Source organism: Phyllostomus hastatus, unplaced genomic scaffold, assembly GCF_019186645.2.
Source record: "Phyllostomus hastatus isolate PE091 unplaced genomic scaffold, TTU_PhHast_1.1 phas_scaffold_129, whole genome shotgun sequence".
NCBI classification, from domain to species: Eukaryota; Metazoa; Chordata; class Mammalia; order Chiroptera; family Phyllostomidae; genus Phyllostomus; species Phyllostomus hastatus.
In genome coordinates, this window is record NW_025334009.1 from 16701978 (window position 1) to 16714203 (window position 12226).

At 37.4% G+C, this 12226-nt stretch overlaps 1 protein-coding gene across 9 annotated transcripts in view; it reads right to left on the minus strand.

Moving 5' to 3' along the window:
- The window catches only part of RBMS3 (RNA binding motif single stranded interacting protein 3), a 622722-nt gene that overhangs the window by 70079 nt on the left and 540417 nt on the right, over positions 1-12226 (minus strand). The gene's annotated exons all lie outside the window — the stretch shown is intronic.

The window sequence follows — 12226 nt, forward strand, 5'->3', positions numbered from 1 at the left end:
CATACACTCTTTTCCTACAATGACTTATGCAAAACTATAGGAGTTTTTTTATAGTACTCATTTAACACGACTTCAAAAAATATGGTTTCAGGTTATTTGTCTTCTTTCTCATCTTTATGTTTTTCTGCCTCTCTGTCAATTTTGTAATATTTCTAAGCTGGTCAGACAATCATCTGGTTGAGTTTGTGTACACCAGCCTGTCTTCAGCACAGGGAGAGTGGAGTGCAGAGAAGGATAAGAGCTGACAAGTACACTAGTGAGTGTAAGTGACCGTCCAATAGCAAGGATGGTTTAATGATATGAATGGCATAAAGGTAGTTCTTTGAATCTGGGAAAAAGCTATCCAAATGCAGTGTCCTGCAATATTCCTGTGCAACATTCCTTGGTGGATATGCAGAGATGTTTGATCTTTTTCACTGATCTTGGAGTGGGTGGTTTTTAACATTTCATTTCTTATTCTTTAGTAAAGGAGGGTGTTGGGTGCGGTTTATGAAGGGCTGCTGCCTTGGGAAGAGAGAAAAAAAAAGGCACAGGAAATTCCTCCCCCCCGCCCTGGCCCCATGCTTAGAAACACTCATGAATCCTCGACAACCTTACTGAATTCCCAATCAATTTAGAGGGGGCAGCCTGATTTTAAAACAAATTATAGTTGAAATCCCAAAAGCTGTGGCAGAGCTGGCAGATATGACTTCAATTTTTGAAGCCCTTTGGAATGAGCTCAGACAAACACGGGCAGTATGGGAACATGATGAATTGATGAATCGTCATAGTGAGTGGGAATCAAGATGCCCCTAGGACTCCAATTCAGTCCTTAATCCCTTCCTTCCCCTTATTATTCTCTAATTGCTTCTTTTCCTGTTATACCTTCCAAGAGGGCAAGGGTTATGTTCACACATCTTTTGTAACCCCTATGAATAGGAATTGCATGCAATAAATATTCAGAACAGGTTTTGTGAATTACTTTCCTATGTCACAGCCTCTAATTGTTCAGTTAAATTCAAAACAATGGCTAATACCTAGCAACATTTTTTATTTAGAATGTTCATACTAAGAGGGCTTAAATCATGCCTACTAGTTCACCACTGTCCAATTATAGTGTCTTCATCCTGTCTACAGTATGAGGCATATAACACATATATAATTCATAAGTATTGGTTGGAAGAATGATGACATAACAAAATTCCAATCAAAAGACACTGAAAAGTACACGTTTGAGAATATTTGTCAAAGTGGAGCATTCCAAAGCTCTTGAGAAAACTTGGTTTCACAAGGGTCTGTTTGAAAACCATGGCTCAGCACACATACTTGTGCATTTATTAATATCTTCAACCACCATAGTCTTAAAAGTGAGATCAGAAATTCCCTTGATGTAAAAAGTTCTATTAATATCACCATAGCATATCTGTGCAAATTATTAAAATAAAAGGTATATATCATGTGCATATTCTCAATCAGGGTTGCTTTTGCTTTATCTAGAAGGGGCGTTTGCCAATGTCAGGAAACATTTTTGGTTGTCAAATGGTGGAAGGGGCGTGGCTGACCCTGAGAGGGTGGGGTCATGGTTGGTAGAAGCCACTCTTCAACACACAGGACACGTCCTCACAACAGACAATTATCCAGCCACAAAACATTATTAGTGCTGAGTGTCAGAAACTCTGGCATAGGCAGACACATATTTATAAGCTCAATTTACACCAAATGAGAGATTTGAAACTGTAGCAATTAGAACATGGCACGAAATATCTATCTACTCTCTGCTCCCTGCCACTAACAGCAAATCTTAGCGTCTACACTGAAATTCTATTCATGATATAAACCAGTCTCTTAAACACTTGACATCGAAATGACATCAAAATCAGCCACCTAAGTCCTATAATTTATGAATGAAAGGAAGCAAGACTGTTATGTGACTTTCAGTGGCTATATGATAACTTTTTAGTTCAAATTTATATTGCTATTTATCTTAGAGATATGTCTACCTAGAGTTGTTTTCTGTTCTCTCAGTTTAGACAAATTAGACTCCATTGGTATAACAGTTGGATGGCTACCCAGAGATGTGTAGCTGGGGGGTAAGGGTATGATTTTTAGAAGTAGGGCATTTTAGAACAGTCATGTAATAGTTGATCTAAAGAGAGAATATTAGCCGTAAAAAGAGGTTTTTTTCTTTTTCTACTTAAACATTTTTAATTTCATGTGGTTGCTTTTTCACTCAGTTATCATTGATTGAAATTGTTTTAAAAATATGTTATATTACAAAACATTAAAACCAAATTAGTTTTAACCATGGAGTCCCCTTTAAAGGAATGCTAATTAAATACCATGCCGATTCAACTGTGAATAATGGTTTCAATTATTGCTTAAGTACCTATTTGTACAATCATGTCATTTTGAATAAGAATATAAAGTAAATATGTCACATTGAAGTATTTCTTACCAAAGCAAGTACATAGATTATTAGAATTCTCAACAATGCTTCATTGAATCCTTTAGAGAGTTTTACGTTTAAAAGTAAAGAAATCTGTTTGACAGTGACTTTTGATGTTTTCAACAAGCTTCTTTAGAATTCTAATAGATCCAAATGTAAATATGTTACATTATTGATGGAGAGTTGAAAACTTGAAGACGTGGGCCCTGATGGTCAGATGGTTTTGTGGACTGAAGTGCAACAGAACAATTAGTTCTTGCGTCATTAAACTTGTTAAAATGATAAAAGGAATTTCATTATGCATGTGGGTTACTATATTCTTTTCCTTTCATTTTTCTGCTCTATGGGATTATAGTTGCCGTGCCAATAGACATATTAAGTGTGCACCGAAGGATCCCAAATCTTCAGTGAGCTTCTAATGGCTTCAGCAACAAAGGGTGAATATATGTTCATTGGCTTCCCATTCTGGTCCCCTAATCAAGTGTGGCTCTCAACACAAACTCATGTGCTACAAAAATCCACGTGGTATGTTCTGAAGATACGAAGAAATCACACTGTTTATGCAGAAAAACTAATGGTGCAACCCAAGTCCTTTGTCTTTACGTCGCAGGATTCTTAAGCTATATACCTTCCTCATACACATACACAGTTCCAAAATTATTTAAAAGAGATTTGAGAAAATAAAGATTAAAGGCCATTAAGCTGTGACACCAAATGAATGGGTTAGTCATAATATATTTCACTATCTCCTCTACTTTTTAAGATACAAAGAAAACTTCTGTTATCTACTCGTAGAATATATAATACAAAAATTATATCAGAGATATGGAGGACAGCTCCTTACCATTTTCCTACCTTAAAGATAACCCCTGAAATATGTATATCCCTTTAAAGATGAGCAAAATTGGACCCTGGCTGGTGTAGCTCAGTGGATTGAGCGTGGGCTGCTAACCAAAGGGTCGGTCGCCAGTTCAATTCCCAGTCAGGGCACATGCCTGGGGTTGTGGGCCAGGCCCCAGTGGGAAGCATGCAAGAGGCAACCATACATTGATATTTCCCTCCCTCTCTTTCTCTTTCCCTTCCCCTCTCTTTAAAAATAAATAAATAAACATTTAAAAAAACAGATACGCAAAGCTGATTGTCATTTTTCAATCCAAGAGGGAATATAAAGGAGACCATGTTAAACTGCCTTCTCTACCAAAACACAGCCTAGATCAAATTTTTATAGCTGAGTAGTACCTGAAAGATATTATTTTATATTGGAAATGTCACATATTTAGGACATAGGCACTTTTGAGCCAATGACTGTTGTAAGACAATATGTTGGAGGAATTTAGACCATATAAGACAATGCAGCGATGGGATCAACATAGTTTCTATTCCTACTTGTCCAGTCCAGAAGAAGTTATTTAGATTGAATGAGCAGCAGGGTCACCCACGAGACTGAACTTCCCTGTTCTAGTCCCACATGGCATCTCCACAAGAAGCCTCCTACAGCTGACTCCAGGATCGCCTCCTTAGCATGACACGCAGGCTCCAGAAAGACCTCATGACTTCCAGTTTCCCCTCCAGTCTAGTTCCCCAAGACTATCCACATCAAGCTGCTCCTCCCACCACATTGAACACCTCATCCTTCTCTGACCCGTCTTTCTTTCATGCCTTCAGTGTCTTTGCCAGGAGTTCCGGGCATCTACAGAAGGTTGGCAGGTGTGCTCCAAGATCAAATGGTACATTCTAGGGAATGTTTCCTGTGTCTGATCCGGGTTGTTGGGCATTTGCTTCTCTCATCTCTCATGACATTTGGCACACACCTGGATCATGATCATACTTTATTCCTCCTTTGGATTTTAAGCTCACCGTGCCATCCATGATGGTTACTCATTTTCCAGTGGGTTCTAAAGCCTAGCACAGTGTCTATCATAAAACAGTCTGTAATGGTGCTGAATGATGAAATGAGTGAATGGCACTTGCTTATTGGCTGGGGCATTCATGATGTTAAAAGGACGTAAAATCAACAGAAACTCCAGGCTGACACTGGACAAGAGGATTCAATGGAAATAAGCAATCCCTTGACTGGATAACAGGATGGTCTTAAAAATCCATCTATTCAATGGCTTTGTTTTCCTTTAAAAGTACACACATCTGGCCACTGCTGACTTGATGTTCTTGTCATTTAGTATGAGAACTTCTGGGCTTCTAAGAGGCATACACTCCCCAAGGAATTTTAATGTTGGAGATCACTACAGAGTTTCCATTCTACGGAGGACTTACCTATACCTCGTCACAGGGTGCAATTTTTTTATATATGTTTATATCACAGTCAAGGCACTGACACAAATGCTACGTAAACTTTTTTATTAGGGCTTTCTCATGCCACAGACCATTTAATAGCCACGTGTCTGCCCAAGATTGTTGTCAAACCTTGCCATGTGATAAGATTAAAAAATGCTTCACTCACTTACACAGTAATCACACCAAGCCGATTTTCAACATACAGAAAGTTCAAAATGCACGTCAGAAGCCGTATTCCAGGCCGGCCTTTTTCCAAATGATCAGGCAAATAGGTTTCCCACAGATGTCTGAATATTTATGGGCTTTTGTCTGATAAAAGGTTTATCTCACTTTAACCAGCACTCAGGACAGTGAGCTGTCATAGAGCTTCTCATTAAAAACTTCTCCTCACTGACAGAGAGGCCCAAACACCTGGCTGTGAGTCGTTTTCAAGGTCTTGCAGGACCTTATTGGTGAATGGGACTGGGAAATTACTTCACAAACCCCAGGAGTGATCAAGAGGAAAAGTTGCCCATTAGCCTACTTATGGCCATTGTTTACAGTGCAAATTGCCTAAATATGTCACAAGGCACCTTGATTCTGGCTATTACTAGGAAAGTAGCTATTCCTTGTCCTGCAATTCACTGCAAAATGTACTTTATTTTGTGGTCCCTCAGAGGACATTTCTGGGCTATTTGTTTTCTCTTTTAAGACATTTTTAGAAATTTGCCTGGTTAGAGCTGGCAACTCAACTAGACCTAAGGGTACAAGTGTGAAGTCAAGATTCAATTAAAAAAAAACTAATTCACTCCCTTTAAACTACATTTTCTCTTAGTACTATTGTCACTAATAACACATCTCAAACTCAGTATATATACTATTGATGAAATGTTCTGAGATCTAACACTGAAATAAAATATGTCCTGATGGAATGGCCTTCTCCTAAGGCTAAAATTGTACATATTAGCATCCAGCCAAGATATATTCTGAGGCCTGCAAAATGTCCATTCATACGCATACAGTTGTCCAGTAGATGAGACGAAAACCAATTTTATGTTTCTTTTCTTCAGTGTCCTGTTTGTTGTAGAAGCTTATAAATAAAAACATCTTTTATTTCACATAGATTTTATTGCCCTTTCTCCTAAACAGTAATGCTATAATAGTCATTGTGACTTTTCTAAGTTCAGTAGATTGGTCTTAATCCCTCTGGCACCTTGTTCTTCCAAATGTGGTCCAGGGCCAGATAGCGTCATCTGGGAGCCTAATACAGAGACTCAGGTCCAGCCCAGCCCCTCTGAGTCAGGGTCTGCAGTTCACTAGGGTCCTCAGGTGAGTCCCAATCAAGGTCAAATCTGATTTTTTTTTATGTCTGCCCTGTCTCTGAATAAATTTTTTTAAAGATTTTATTTATTTATTTTTAGAGAGAGAAGGAAGGGAGATAGAGAGAGAGAGAGAAACATCAATGTGTGGTTGCTGGGGGTCATGGCCTGCAACCTAGGAATGTACCCTGGCTGGGAATCGAACCTGCGACACTTCGGTTCGCAGCCCGCGCTCAATCCATGAATAAATTTTTTTTATTGCATTGCTTCTAAAGAGATTCTTGGTTTGTTTCTTAATCATTTTGTTAATTCCTTTTGCAACTCCTATTTTAGGGCCAAGAAGCTTCAAATAATCTTGGTAACATTTAGTATTCTTCCTAGAAATGTGTTTTAACAACACACAGCTAGATATTTAGCTCAGTTTCTCAACAGTCTCTGTAGGATTTCTGCCTTTATCAAAAAAGTCTTCTTTACAAAAAATTTTCTTTTATTTCATATGAGACGTTTTCATGGCAACCCTTAAACTAAAACTTCCATTCTTCCAAATATTTAACATCACCAAAGAGTGTGAAATGTCTTTTATGACCCAGTGTTAGAAGAGGTGCTATAAGTTTTAAGAGGTATAGAGTAGTGAGTCACGTCTTTATATATACCATAAATATATGATCTTAATACGATGTTAGAAGCAAAATTCCAAACTATTGCTGCTTGTTAGGCCCTCATGGAATTAATCAAAAGTACTAAAGTTGGTTTCAAAGTTAAAGATTTTAAAAGTTCTTTGTCGTCTTGACCTTTTGTCTGAACTTCTGACCCAAATTTCCAATTGTTCACTGAATGTAGCATCTCAGACAACTCAAAAGCAACCATGCCCCATTCTGAATATTTTCTTTCCCTTCCTATCCTCAGAGCATATTCTTTCTCCTCTTTTTGATTCTTGGAATAACATGGAAAATTCCAAGTCATCCTTGCCTCCTCCTTCTCTCTCATTACTTTTAACAAACCCATAGTCAAGTCTCATCAATGCTGCATCATAAACGTCCCCATAATCTCTCTGTCTTCCTTTCAAGTGCTACTGACTAGGTTGAACACTTACTATCTCTCGTTAAGATTAATCCAATTACTTCCTGTCGAGTATCTCATACTTTCTCCACATGTTATCTATCAGTTCCCTACAAAGTGAATCCTGACTTTTCAATGTATAATTAAAAGAAAACACATTACCTTTCCTAGACTTCCTTGTTGGTAGAGATGTGTGACTTCTGCTAACCAGAAGCACTTGCAAAGGACTTATATTTGGAAGAGAGTTCAAGGGGTGTCAAACTCATTTTAACCGGGGGCCACATCAGCCTCTTGGTTGCCTTCAAAGGGCCAAATTGAATTTCAACTCCTTAACAGTTAAGGAGTAGGTACATTTATACAGTCCTAAAATTATTTTTGGCCCTTTGAAGGCAACCGCGAGGCTGATGTGGCCCCTGGGGAAAATGAGTTTGACAACTGTGGTTTAGAATAACAGGCTGGGGGTAGCGGGACAGTAGCACCCCTCTCAGTTTTGCAACAGGAGACCTAGAAGTTTACTGTTGGCTAATATTCACCATGAAGTTGCTATCAGTGGATCTACAGTCAAGACTTTTCTTTCCATAGCAACATTATGAAAGGAAAAACATATGTGAATTTCACTGCTTTTAATTTTTTAAGGTAGATGGAATGAAACACTAAACTATTATCATTCTCTTATAACAGTTCACTAAGATATTTGTATTTCCTATTATTCTTAGAAGGAAAAAAATGACTTTATGTTCTGCTGGCTGGTATTCAAATTTTGAAGAGTTTATCATCATGTGACCATGATGATATACCCTTTTTATATTACTATTTTAAACTTCTATGAAAAATAACATAGCACTACAAATACATTAAACTTATTGCAAAAAAAATATGCTCTTTTTGACTTTTCAACCACCAGCTGAAATGAAGCTATTGTATTAAAGTCATTCAAGAGAAAAATATTCAGAATGAGTTTTTTTCTCTTAGTTTCCCCCCACCTTTTTCTCTTAGCACTCCTTCCATTTCTTATAGATTATATGTGTGATAGGCAGGGAAAAGGATGTTCAGCAAAATCAGGCAATTTGACTAGCGTCAGAGATTTTCAACGTATACTTTTGCTTTATTTCACGGAAGAGCAAGTCTGAAGCCATCTGCCTGCCAACAACTACATCCTTCATTCCTGTTAGGGAGACAGAACCCCCACCTCCTCATTAAAAGGCAATCTTCAAAGGGACATTGTTTTTGCTTATTCCTGTTGTGGCAGATGTTTCATATCATCTACCTCCACATGCGAACTCATCTGTAAGGGCCTACCCACTCTCCGCAGCCAGCTGTGGAAATAGCTCCAGTGTCATCTGTGGCTGCTCTCGTTCCATTCGTCTGACTTCACCAAAGACCACATCCAAGAGCAGGAAAAACAAACAGCCCTGATAACTTCCTTGAAAACATTTCCAGGGCAGAAGATAGGCCGGCTTTAGACAAGAGCTCTTTACAAAGTATGTAACAAAAGAGAGGCAAGCTTATTTGAAACACTCAAATGTCACCAAGCTAGCCAATCGAGGTAATCCCTAGATTAAGGAGTAATGAAGCAATAGCATCTGTGGGCATGATTCAGCTGAAAACATCTGGTTGACTCAGAACCACTTCAATTAGCTGGAGTACGCATCCATCAACCTTTTTTTTTTTCTCTTTTCATTGTATAAAGTTCCCATGAAGAAATGTTTACACCACCAACTCATCCAACTCTTTGAAATACTGTGAAGAGACTATAACATCTTTCTTAGATGAATAGACAATGAACTTAAATTGTTCTGTAGTGGAATTATACCCTGATGTTAGACTAGATTTTAGGAACAAATATTAATCTGCTTTTTAAGCAGTCTTCTCCTGGCTTGTTGGAAATTGACATAGCAAGGCTTCTAGTAGTAAGAATCACATCACTTTCCAATACTGACGGGGCTGCTAAAATTATATATGCCAAATGTCTGAAATGATAAAGCCTTAATAACTTTTAAAAGATATTTTGTTGATATTTAGAGTATAGGATCAAGAACATTAGTCCACTTATCGGTTTACTAATATTGTACTTTCTGAGGGCCTGTTATGGTTTGCCCTGGAATAACTTAGAGTTCAATAGCTACATGACTTTAACGAGATACGTTTAAAAAACAGGGTGCAAAAATGTAATGTGGATAAAGGGATCAAGAACATTAAAATTTCCCATAGAAGTAAACACCATTGGCCACACCATGCCAATTTCTGTCTTCAGTTATTCTAAAATTGTGGCCGGATGATTGCTAACACTCTACTCCTGGAGTCCCAGGTGAGGGCCATGGCTTGTGTCCCTCCTACGGGTGAAGGCATTCTCTCGCAAGCCTGGATATCTTGCTGCAGCAGGAACTGTGGGCCCTGGAAACAGCCTGAGACCACCAAGCAGGTGAGAAAGAAATAGCTCTAAAAGTGAGAGAGAATTGTAGATTGCACGCACATTAGATTGGGCCTAACAATTACTTCATAGTTATCTTAGTTACCAGAATCAAAAGTGCCTTTATAGGCTGAGGTTTGAGGTCTCCTGGGATGGGTGAGAAGAGTTAGCAGTAATTACAGGTGGGTTCACGTCTGTTGTCAATCATAGCTCACTTACGGAGAGAGCCTCAGCTCTCCTTAGCTCTTTCAATAATGCCAATATCGAACCCACTTGTTCATTAAGTGTTATTATTTTATTATATCATTTCTCCTAAGAATTCTCTATGCACCCCAGAAACAACTGTTCAATTAATAGCTTTGAGTACTTGCATGGCAACAGGGTAGTAAACACCACTAACCCTCACATTCCATGTAGCAGCCTATTCTGACTATGGGGTTATTTTGTAAAATGAAAAAAAAAAAAGAAAAAATCTAATTATAATTCCATGGTTTCTTCATAGGATAGACCTAATAAATATTAATATCCAGTGGTTTTGGAATAAGGTTAACTTTTAAAAAATTATTTTCACGCATTGCCCGAAACTCAAACTTAATTAAAAATAGTGAAACTTCATTGGTTCATAACAGTCTCTGTGGGTTTTAAAACTATCATTTCTTTTACATAGCATTCATTGGGGGACATGATGGATCAGGCAATGCATGATCAAAGTAAAAATAAAAATTGTGAGCTAATAATGTATCCATAAAAGAGATAATTTTGTTCCATACCACTTGGTAGCTGTATTGTGGACTCAGATGAGTAAAACGATCTTTTTAAGATATTTTGGAGTAAAGGTAGTATGCAAGAAGGTGGTGTGCAATAATTTCAGAAAAAAACTATGAAGATAAAACTATTTTTGATTTACCATGCTTTTTGAGAACTAAATGCAATGCTTAATTTAGCATTCTTTCAACACCTACGTTGTTAAGACCAGTAATCAAATTTATCAATTTGCTCACACCACAAAATTTTAAAAAGCCAAAATATGAATGAGTTTCCTCAGAATCAGGGTACCAAGAGATATACTGCTTCATTTCAAATACTGAAGCTTATCAGCAACCGTAAGTGACAGTCTAATTTTTCTGATCAATTTTGATACTAACCTATGTGGCTAACTTTTAACAGGCCAGTGAGGATCTTAGTTCTTACTACTGCCATACATGACCTAATTTATAAATCTGATGTCCAGAGGTGGTGCAATATTTTTCATGTGGGTACATTAAAAAACAAACAAACGAACTAGAGAGGTAAATAATGGAACAACCCGATTTTATGAGGAGTTCTAGGGCTAACACTTTAAAATCCTATCAAATCAACCAAATTAGTCCATAATTGTTTTCCTGACATTTGGGAGTGGGGAGAAGCAGAGAGATCATCCAGTAAAAAAAATTGTGGAGACAAACTTTGTGGAAAGCCGATGAGCTTTAGAGCTTAAAGAAGCCGGTAGAGCTGTCTCGGGCAATGGCCTTAGCATCGTGCAGCCTGGGCCCTATGTGAGAGGGAGACACAGCCTGCACCCACCTCGACTGCCTGGCAGCTACTTAGGGATCCCCCAAACCTGCTCCTTGGAAGCACCTAAAGTATCAAAAATAAAATTGCATCCAAACCTGCGTATTTTGATTATTACTACAAAGAGACAGGGAATTACAATGAGAATGTAGAGAAACAATTGAAAAATTACAACCAGGATTAGCAACTGTAGCAATTAATGAGTCTACAAACTGTGCATGAAGCAGGTGTTACACTCATCTATCTACAAGCGTAACACCTGCTTAATGCACAGTCTGCACGATTTGAATTAGAGTTTCTAGAGTTCTGACAGTTGCATTTTCCTCCCTTGAAAGCTTTATTCCTTCTCTCTACTTCTCTGAGAAATTCTGTCTCTGATCATTTTGTTTACCTATCTCTGATTTCTTGGAAGACAGGATGCAATACCCCATGAAAATTCAATATTGATTTTATGTTCCAGAAGGAGTGGGCTGGTGCCCACCTTCATCTTTCACCTTCAGCGAGTCAGAAGAAGGTCAATGAAACCCACTGAAGTTGTTTCTGTTGTGTTAAAGTTTCTGTGTTTGGCAAATGATTCTCAGTGCCATTACAGTAATATAGGATATTATGCAGAACCTCCTAAGTAGTTAAAAATTAATTTAGAAAGCCTTAAAACTCAAGTAGGAAATATTTATTTTTATTAATATTTTTTCATTTAAAATATGAAAAGGGGAAACGAAGAATTAACTTTTTTGGTTTTATTTTAGTGATTATTTTTATTTTTGCTTTATACAATAGATGCTATCTAATATAAGGAAAGTTTAAAAAATATTATTCCTTTAGAAAAAAACTATTTGATTTGGGTTTAATTTCAAACACCTCGATCTTTTTGAATTAATATGTGGGGCTGCAAAAGTAAGATTCTGGTTTTCAATACATGATTAAATCAAAATTACTATACAATGCTCAAATTACTTATGTCCATCAATAACAAACTACCTACATGTGGAAAAATGGTAAAGGATTTTAGCATATACTTTCAGACAGTGATCTAGTTGACATACAAGTTGGCCTAAGGAAAATACAACCTTTTTATGTATTGTGCTTTCATGGAATTTTCTCGTAGTTATTTACTATGTGCTTTCTCTGTTTTAAAATGCAAAAAGTGTCATTAAATAGATAACTTAAAAAGCTCTACAATATTTATGAGCC